Source organism: Coenobita brevimanus, chromosome 76 (assembly GCF_032717465.1).
Source record: "Coenobita brevimanus isolate Jiangsu-jjx chromosome 76, ASM3271746v2, whole genome shotgun sequence".
Taxonomy (NCBI): Eukaryota; Metazoa; Arthropoda; class Malacostraca; order Decapoda; family Coenobitidae; genus Coenobita; species Coenobita brevimanus.
The window spans coordinates 20,937,860-20,948,554 of record NC_137029.1 but is presented as its reverse complement, the minus strand read 5'-3'; the positions used below and the strand labels follow the sequence as shown (position 1 = coordinate 20,948,554).

Sequence of the window (10,695 nt, the reverse complement as noted above, 5' to 3'; positions counted from 1 at the left end):
AGACATTAAGAAATTTATGTCCTTGCTCGCAGTCAGTAAAGGAATGATCTCTGTATTCTCAGATGATGATAGTGGTGGTTTGGGCTGGGGTGGACTTTTTGGTAGTGATAGGGACAGAGGTAATTGAAGGACTGATTTGATCGTAAGAACAGGATGGGGACATTCCATAGTGTAAACCGGGAATCCAGAAATGTCTATACTACCACAAGCAGGTAATAATGCAATGGAGTGTTGTGCCATGGTGGAGAAACCAATAAGGGCATCTGCGGGATACTGCAAGTCATTAGTGACATGAAATTCAGTGGGGATAGGGGGCAAATCTCTGTGGAGTTTGACTTCAAGGGTGACTCTTCCCTTAACCTTAAACTCTGAGCCGTTGACACCACATAGGCGAATGTCTAGTGGTTCTAGGAAACTGACGTGGTTGTGATGGCGATGAATAATTTGTAAGGAATTTTTGGAGATGAGATTTACTATAGATCCTGTGTCCAAGAAGAATGACGTTGGTATGTCATGACTGCTGCCGAGAATGACTAAACCCGAGGATGTTATGGGACCTACATGGTGAATGGGGAGTTGGGTTTCTGATTCTACGTGATATTGGTCCGATACGGGCGCGGCGCTTCCCCCGACTGTCGGCGGTTGAGGTAACGACATTCCTCAGTGGTGTGGGTCGTGCTTGATTTGTGGTATTTGCAGTGCGGACGACGTGAGCGGGAAGGCATATGCTGTCTGGTTTGGGAGTGAGGACGTCTGTATGTACGGTCGCAACTGGATGCTCGATGTCCAGGATGACCATAGTACCAGCAAAGAATCGAAGATTGTCTGTTCCGTTGGGCGCTAGATTGATCATGACCCGTGGTAGGAGAACGATGTGTGGCAGGTCTGCCGCGTGTGGTGGGACAGGAGCGAGATTGGTCTGGGGTAGTGGAGGTGTGACAGACTGAGGAGGCCAAGGGTTGGGTGGTGCCCTGATGCGTGTAGTTCGAACCTGTTCTTTCATGAATGGCTTTAGTGACCTGAATAGTTTTATCCCCTGGACTGAAACCGATTTCCAAGGCTAGCTCTCGCTGTTTAGGAGTAAGCCAGTGAAGGAATCTGAGGTAACCAATTAAGTCAGCAAAGTTGGTGAGTGAAAGCATTGGAACGCCATTCTTGTCTTCTAACCATTTCGTGCCTACCAGTAATTGCAGCATCTCGCTACTAGTTGCTTTCATGGCGGCGGCAGCGTCGCGGAGCTTGGCATATTGCGCTGGGACGCGCAAGTCCTCATCTAGTTGGTTTAGGAGATTAATGAATCCCATGAGAGACGAGGTATTTGAATCCTGGCAACAAAGGCTGATGAGTTCCGTACGAAAATCAGCAAAGGTACGAATGCTATCGAAATGTCCTGCACGGATCGCGGATCCGATGTCCGATTTACCGTGGTGCAAGTGACCGAGGAGGTAGGCTACTTTGAGCGATTTATCGGTTATTTGTCTATTGCGTATTTCTGTTTCGACTTCTCTGAGGAAATCATAGACAGACCAAGTTGGGTCCTGGCCGGTAAATTTGGGACGATTGGCATCGTCGAGATAGACTGTGGAGGGTTGGCCATGGCTGGAAGTGTAGAAGTGGCGGCAGGAGAGGTGTGGGAGAGAGAGAAGGTAGTGGCAGTTAAGGGCGAGCAAGACGGGGTATGAAGGGAGGCAGGAGAGGGAACGACAGGGGAAGGAGTAGAGGAAGAAGAAGGGAGTGTACAGGCAGGAGTAGAGGAGGAGGTATCTGGATTTACGAGTGTAGGACGGGTAGTAAGTGATTCTGTGGGAAGTGAAATGGGAGTCTCAGGTACAGGGCAGTGGTACTCTTTGCCACTTCGTAAATGAGTGATTGTGTTCGAGTCGGCAGACGGGGTAGGATCAGGTGATGTTTCTGGGTCAAGAGGGCTGGTACTAAGCGGTTGACGTGGAAAGTATGACATTTAGTGCGGCAATGGAAAATGAAAGGATGAAGATGGATATGTAGGTGGAAATGTATAAATAACAATGAGAGAATGGAATACACGAGTAGGCGTGAAAATGAATGAAGGTGCGGGGATGGATGGCTTAAATAAAATGCGAAGGATGAGATGGAGTATAAATAACGTAGGTGAAGATGAAAACGGGGTAATGGAAATGAGATGGAATAATTACAATAACCAATCTGTAGAGAAAATCGAGGATAATCTCTATAGAAAGGAAAGATATACTATAGTCACACAGTAAAGATGGGAGTGTTGAGATGTATGACGTGCAGGGGTGGCTGGGCGTAGCTGGGCTGGGGCAGGGCGGGGCGGGGCGGGGAGGGCGGGGCTGGGCTGGGCTGGGCGGGGAGAGGCAGGGCGAGGCGGGGCGGCGGTGGAGAGACAGCTGGGCGGAGAGGAGAAGAGACGCCGCGATGAATCACCAGCAGGGAGTGGCGGTCTTAGGAGGCTCCGTAATGCAGACCAGATGTGGTGGCAGCGGAGGCCGGTGGTGGGTGGTGAGGGCAGATGTTGGTTCAAGGCAGGTGTAGAGCTGTTGAGTTGCAAATGCAGAGAATGGTGGTGGGCAGGCAGTGGGCAGACAGTGATAAGTGGCACCGTGGGGGCAGGAGTTATGATGAGTTCGGAACAGGTGCTGGGAACAGGTGCAACAGGTGCGTAGGTCGGCGACAGTGACACGTGCGGTCAGGAACAAGGCGTATGGGTGCGGTTGTTTGAGAGGTGAGCACTGGTGAGAAAAATTGTACACTCGGAAAGCACAGCCAGGTATTACACCACTAGAGGCACTGAGGAGGGGCGAGGCTGGCAGATGCGAGACGTTGTGTATCTTGTGATGTCACTAAATCGGTGGAGGTGGTCAGAATCTGATGGTTCGAAACACCGCTGCTACCAAATGTAACTTGCAATACTTTGATGATAGAAACTCCGTGTACAAACAGCTAGATAAGGAGTTTATTACAAGCTCACAGTAAAATAGTCTGCCCGTTTCGGCTGCCTGCTATCAACTGACGCAGTAATGCCGTCTGGCCAGGCTTGGGCCCTGGGAAAGCGTGCTGACCTAGCAAGTTTAGTGGGGGCATGTATGCATTGGGGGTAGACATATTGTGGAGGGGGTACATTTTTCTTCCTTTTTATTCTCAAGTTTAGCCTTAAAAGCCCAACATTGTTTTCTTTCATATTAAAGATCACTCATCTTCCATAACATAACATGTATTTGACACACACACACACACACACACACACACACACACACACACACATTTGCATTCCATCATAAAAACCTTCATTTTAAAATATGCAGATTCCATCATGCTATCTACCTATCTATCTATTGCCTGACACCATAATCCCGTAAGGGGTGGCCATTTGACTTTGAGAGGTGTTTTACTGGGAGGGGCATTAACCCTTCGCCAACCCACTTGTTGACACGTAGGGAGAACGTATGGTTTGGTTATATGGTTACCACCCAGCGTTGTGAATGGTTTCTTGGCTTACAGGAAACCATTTGGCTTGTCACTCAATGTAAAGCCACCTGTAAAGGAGAGAAAAGCAATAAGAAGTGACAGGAAAGATGGGAGAAATAGGAAGAGAGGAGGGCAGGCACAGAAAAAGAATGATAAAGGCTAAGGAAGAAGTAGGGAGCACTTCATCAAGTGAGTGGATGATGGTCGCCACCACCTACCACTATTCCATCATACGATATGCACAAATTATAAATTCAACATGTCAAACACGAGCAAACATGACTCTTCTTCTCTCCGTCATGTCAATAAAGTCGTTCAGAACAGCCTTCATATCAAAGCAGCACTTCATTAAGTGAGTGGGTGATGGTTGCCACCACTTACCACTATTCCATCATACGATATGCACAAATTATAAACATTTATTCAACATGTCAAACACGAGCAAACATGACTTTTCTTCTGTCCGTCATGTCAATAAATTCGTTCAGAACCGCCTTCATATCAAAACTGTCAAGTGTCCTAGAATGAACACTCAGACACCTTGTGTGGATTAACCGGTTGTGAGTCGTTGTGCTCTTCAAGTAAGTCTCTCAAACTGTAGATAGAGTTACGATAACAAATCACACAAACATAATTATAAACACAATAGAGAAAAAATAAACTCAGAGGTCAAAAGGCAACAGAAAGCTATCGACAACGCTTGGTGAATGACAAGAACAGCATGCCACACAACGTAAACATTGAAAAACATTCCAACACTACCACGGTGCGTCTCAAATAGCTGTGCCAACAAGATTTGTGATAATATTTGACATATACAATAGTGTGGAATTGTACTTACAAACTTGATCAGTTTCATGAGTTGTTATTGAATCCTCGATCTTACTTGAAGTTTTGACAAATTAATATTAAAAAAACATTGTGGGAGGGGGCTACAACCCTAGCCCCCCAAGAAATTACTGCCCTGAGAGGACACCTTTTACACATCTCCCTCAGAGAGACAGACACAACAAAAGACAACGATGTGCAGCGCGTAGGATGTACCGCACTGTGCATACAATCTCTAATAAATTATGAGGGCATCGAGGTGGAATTTCCCATCCTGGGTTCCTGTTTGTCTGTCATTACTGAACTCCTATAACACACACCTGGCAGAGCTTTCCCTCACTTTCTCTCCCTTTCTCTCACTTCTTTCTCCCTTTCCCTTTCTATCTCTCCGGCGCCTTCTCCCTCTTCCTTTCCCTCTCCCTCTCCCTTTCCATCTCTCTCTCTCTCTCTCTCTCTCTCTCAGATTACTCGGGAAAACTAGTAGTCCACGGCCTCTCTAACACATTATGTTCATGGATTGGTGTTTAGTTAACGAACTGCAGGCAGCGTGTAGTGATGCATGGAAAATTATCAGAATGACGATGTAACAAGCGGATTTCCTCAAGGGTCAGTCGTAGGACCATTTTTTTAAAACTATTTGTACCAATGATCTAAAAAATGACCCCACTACTAAGGTAGAGAAATTTGCAGATGACAAGAAAATTGGATGCAAAGTAATTGCAAAAGCAAGCTGTCTCTATACAAAACTACCCGGATAAGTTAATAAACTGGAGTGAAAAATGGCAGACGAAATTAAATGTAAATAAATGTAATGTGACACACTTTGGCGATAAAAGCATTAAATGTGACTGTCGCATGTACAATATCCCACTGACGAAAGTAGAGGACGAGAAAGATCTAAGAGTTATTATCAGTAATGACCTCCAAAACATAATATTGTACAGCAGCCAGAATAAGCCAAACAAAATGCTCAGCTTCATAGCAAGGAATTTTGATAATAAAACGCCTGATGTAATTTCTAGGCTTTATACATCATTAGTTAGACCACACCTAAAATACTGTGTACAGCATTGGTCCTCGAATCTTATTATGGACGAAGATAGACTTGAGAAAGTGTAGAGCAGTCACAAAACTGATCCCATCCCTGTGAAATTTACCATACTAAAGAAACTATATATATATATTTTTTTCTCTGAAAAAAGCGACGGCTCAGATGAGATTTAACAAGTACTGAAGATTATTAACAAATCTGACGATGTTAGATATTATAAATTGTTAAAAATACAGAATGATACTGTGACTAGAGATAATGGAATGAAATACAAAGGCAAAAGGTACAACACGAACATAAGGAAAAACTATAGTAACATTTGCGTACTGGAACAATGGAATAGGCTACCAGCAACAGTAGTTTGTTGATATGTTTAAAATTCGGCTAGGCAAATATTTTGAGTCTACTGGCTACAACTAACTTAGCGTTGTTTATTCCAGGTTAAAGTGATGCTGACGACTGGGAGACGTTTGTTTTATAAAGAGAACATTCGGCGATCGTGTTTGCTTTTCTTTTACAGGTCTGTAGAGCAGATATTACATAATGCATAGTCGTTCCTCGTCTGCCTTTCCTTTAAAATATCTTTTTTTTTTTTTTTTTTTTTTAACAAACATGGTGTTTCTATCTTTTTTCCTGCCAGTTTAAACAGATGGTGTGACAGGTGGAGGAGACCCTTGCTCTTTTCTATCCTTTTCTCTTACACGTTGGTTAAATTTTAGTAGAATTAGCATTTTTTCCAGATAATATCGTCATGGGCCAATAGACCTCCTGTTATCTGTTCTCTCTCTCTCTCTCTCTCTCTCTCTCTCTCTCTCTCTCTCTCTCTCTCTATCTCTCTCTCTCTCTCTCTATCTCTCTCTCTCTCTCTCTCTCTCTTCCTTTCCCCCTTCCCCTCCTTCTTTCCCTTCACCTTCCGATGTCTCCACTACAGAGAACTTTGGATACCGGAACCACACACTCAGCATATTTCTTGAAGATAATACATCTCATTGACCATCCATCCATCCATCATCCAATCCTACGTTGCCCCATGAGAAGCGTAGGAGCCGGGGCTAGGCAGTTGGTCCTGACATTTAAGATGAGAGTGACCAACCTCATTCATCCCTGAGTGGCATTACGTGAGCAATAAACCCCAACCATCCCTTGGATATAAACCTTCACCGGCTCAATCCGATTGGAGCACAATAATTACCCACTGAACCACCAGGTGCCAAAATTTGGTTATATGGTTACCACCTAGCGTAGTAAATGGTTTCCTGGTGTACAGGAAACCATTTGGCTTGTCACTCAGTGTAGAGTCACCCACAGGCAGAAGGAAGAGGAAAGAATGAAGGAATGAAAGACGGAAGAGGGAGTGTAAAGTCACCCGTAGGCAGAAGGACGAGGAAAGAATGAAGGAAAGAAAGAAAGAAGAAGATGGAAGGAAAGAAGGATGGAGGAGGGGACAGGACAGACACCCGAGAGCAGCACTACATTGAGTGAGTGGATGGTGAGCGCCCCCACCTACCACAAATCTCAATGACTAGCTTTAATAATCATCTTTCATTAATTTTTGATCCTTATCATTCATTAATTTTTGATCCTTCTTGAATAATTTATTTCAAATCCACCAACCAATCATTCAGTTCACGTGTGTCCCATTAGGAGAACTGGAACCCGGGCCAAAGCTTCCTGTCCCGACATTTAAGACTACGCTGATCAGTCTTACCCGTCCCTGAAAACCAATATATGAATAATAAACTCCAACCATCTCTCGGATGTAAACTGTTACAGACTCATTCCGCTTGTCCCGGTTGGAGAACAGTCCTACTAAACTACTATATGACATTTCTTTATATGGATACTACCCAACGTAGTAAATGGTTTCCTGATTTACAGGAAAACATTTGGCATCCCACTCAGTGTAAAGTCACCAGAAGGCAGCACAAGATTGTGTGAGAGGTGGGCGCCCGCGCCAACCACAATTTTTGCGGCCAGTGTCGCAGAGCAAAAGCTGGTGGTGTGGTTTGAGCCACTGGTGTGTGTTCTTACCTAATTGTTCGTACCTAATTGTATCTTTACAGGAATGAGTCAAGCTCGTACTGTCCTGTGTATTAAACCATTTTTATCATACATATGGTTAAATTTGTGAATAGTTTTGGCACATCCCTGTTTCATTAGGTAGTGCATTCCACTGATCAGTTGCCCTATTTGGGAAACTGAATTTCCTTACGTCTTTATCGCCTCTCTTTTTATGTAGTTCTTTTGCAGTGTTCTCTTGCTGATGCTTCCCCATAGATTATATATTCATTTATGTCTAGTTTTTCATTCCCTGAGATGCATTTATATAGCATAATCATGTCCCCTCGTTTCCTTCTGTCTTGTAGTGTTGGTAGATTCAATTTTTCTAGTCTTTCTTCGTAGTTTAGATCCCTTAAGCTTGGTACCCATCTTGTAGCTGCCTTTTGTACTTTTTCAATCTTATCTATGTGTTTTTTGAGATGAGGATTCCAGGCTACTGATGCATACTCCTGGGTTGGTCTAATGAATGATGCTATTATCTTTTTCAGCATGTCTTCATTTATAGCTGTGAATGCTATCCTCATATCAGCAAGCAATGTATACATGTTACGTACCTTCTCTCTGATGTGATCATCTGCAGATAGTCTGTTATTGATATCACTCCTAGGTCCTTCTCCTTTCTGATAGGTGTAGGGTTGCTCTTCCTAATTTATAATCCCAGTCTGGTCTTTTCTCACTTTTACCAAACTTAATTACATGACACTTGTCCACATTAAATTCCATTTGCCATTTATTGCTCCATTCTTGAAGTTTATTTAATTCCTCTTGAAACTCTTTGCAAGAATCTGTTTTAGTAATATTTCCTTGTATTTTTGCATCGTCCGCAAACTTATTTTGATAGCTTCCATTTCCAGTGTTACTGTCTATGTCATTTATATATACTGAAAACATAACTGAACTCCACTAGTCACTTCTCTCCATGACGAGTAATTTCCCCTTAATACTGTTCTCATTTCCTTTTTTTCTGAAAAAATACTGCATCCAACAGTACAGATTGCCTTGGATACCTCCTTGATGGTACAGTTTCCATAAAAGTCTTTGGTTTGGTACTCTGTCAAATGCTTTCTTGAAATCTAAATATATACTGTCCACCCATCCTGCTCTTTTCTGTAATGTTTCTGTAACTCTATCATAGTACCTTAATAGGTTAGTAACACATGATTTTCCCTTTCTAAAACCGAACTGCCTCTCTGTTATCATACTGTGTTCTTCTAGATGTTTTACCCGAACTTTTCTTATCAGCTTTTCTAGTATCCTACATAGAACACTGGTCAGATATCAAGTAGTTTACTTTGACCTAAGGATTCCTTGAATATTAAATACAATGGTCTGCATACCTCTTCTGTAGATTCATGTAGCACCCAACCTGAAATTTCTTCAGGACCATTTGCTTTTTCTTTGTCTAATTTACTTAACTCTTCCTGTACTTCTTTTTCTGATATTTGTAGATCTGGTAATACGTGTAGGGATTCATGTTCCATATCATCTCTCTCAAAATTACTTTCTTTTGTAAGAACTGATTGGAAGTTTCTATTTAGTGTTTCACAAATATCTTTCTCTTGTGTATAGATGATCCCCGCATCCGTAATGGACTATATTTTATCTTTAACTTTGGTTTTGCTTCGGATGAAACTGTAAAAAAGCTTAGGTTAATCACTACTTCTATTTGTAATGTCTTCCTCAAATTGTCTGTGAGCCTCCCTCATTATCTTCGTATAATAATTTTTTGCCTGTTTATAGCTGATTATACCCTCTCACTATTGTATCTTCGGTATTCGCGCTGCTGCAGTCGTGCCGTTCACACCTCTCTCCCAGCTCTCCAGCCCTTGCTTAGTGCCTTGTCTCGCTCTCCAAGCTGACTTGTTGTGGTGTTGTCTTGGAGGCTTGCTTCCAATTCATCACCACTGCTTGCCACTGGAGCTGTGATCACGCCTTTGCCAGTGCTGCTTGAGCTGTGTGTCTGTTTTCACCACTGCTCAGTGTTTTTCTCTCTGCTTTTCCAAGAGCCCTGCTCTTGCTCTCGGGAGTTTTTTGCTTTTTTGCTTGTCTTTCACGGCCTGCCGTTAGTGTCCCTCACTGTAGTACGACGCCGAACCCTGAAGGAGTGTTGTTAGGGCATTTCCATGAAGGGGGACCTGTAGGGCCTGGTTATAGGTGGCGGTGAGGGCGGCATTTCTGTTAGGGCTAGGGTTAGGCTTGACCCTCACGGGGTAGTGACGGGGTCTCTTGCGTCGCCCTTTAGAGAGTGGAGAGAACCCCCCCACGTCACTGTACTGTAGGGACCTTTGGCCGTTTCTCTGTTTTATTTGTGTGTGTGTGTGTGTGTGTGTGTGTTTGTAGATGTACTTCACACTTTATATACGTTCCCCCTGATTATGCAGTGATACATATTTTACCGTAATCAAGTGTAATCTTAACTCCAGTCCCAGACTTAATCAGTGCATTTTGTTCATTCATTCATTCATTGCCAGACGCCATGTATCCCAGACGGGGTGGCCAAGGGCTTAGAGTTAATTGTTTTACAGGGAGGGGCACTAATCCTCCACCAACCCCACTTGACACGTAGGGATGCCAACAGCATCTGGTGTTCCCAGGCAGTCACCCATCCAAGTACTAACCAGACCCAACGTTGCTTAACTTCGCTGATCGGACGAGAAGCGGTGTACTCAACGTGGTATAGCCGTGGTATAGCCTAAATGGCTCGCTTGGTAAGCTGCTGTACTCACGCAGTTGCAAGCGCTGGTTCGTGCATTTTGTACTTTTACAAAATGCACATTTAAGTCTAGGGACATTAGAACCTACATTTGATTTACTTAGTAATATATATATTTCTGTATTTACCGAGATGATACTATATATTGTAATAGATACTATATATTGTAATAGTATATCTACATTCCTAGGGACTGTGTGGTAAGCCATGCAGGCACACCCCCCCCCCCTCGTCCCCCCGGGACTGCACGCCCCCGACACCAGTCGGTCCTGACCAAACGTGTCCCACCTGCCACTAAGGCTAAGTCTAGTGTGACCAAAGCCTCCGACAATGACTCTCGGCCTCACGTCCCCACTGTCAAGTCACGCTCGCGTATCCATACGCTCACCTGTCATCGTGACATCTCCTTGACCTCTCGTCCCATGGCCCATGACAGGTCCCAAGCATCCTCCAGCCTTGCCAACAAGCACGTGCGGCGCCCCTCTTTCTCAGGTTCCGACTCCTCTGCAGGGGATTCCCCTGATGCCCTCCCACCTAACACCGCTGCTTCATACTCCTCTGCCACCTCCCACTCCTC

The 10,695-nt window shown here is 44.0% G+C and overlaps 1 non-coding gene across 1 annotated transcript; it reads right to left on the bottom strand.

Moving 5' to 3' along the window:
* Window positions 1–9,974: 9,974 nt before the first annotated feature.
* Window positions 9,975–10,093, bottom strand: LOC145408324 (5S ribosomal RNA). Its single transcript, XR_013898915.1, has one exon. It is a non-coding gene; the product is annotated as a 5S ribosomal RNA (ribosomal RNA).
* Between the last annotated feature and the right edge of the window lie 602 nt (window positions 10,094–10,695).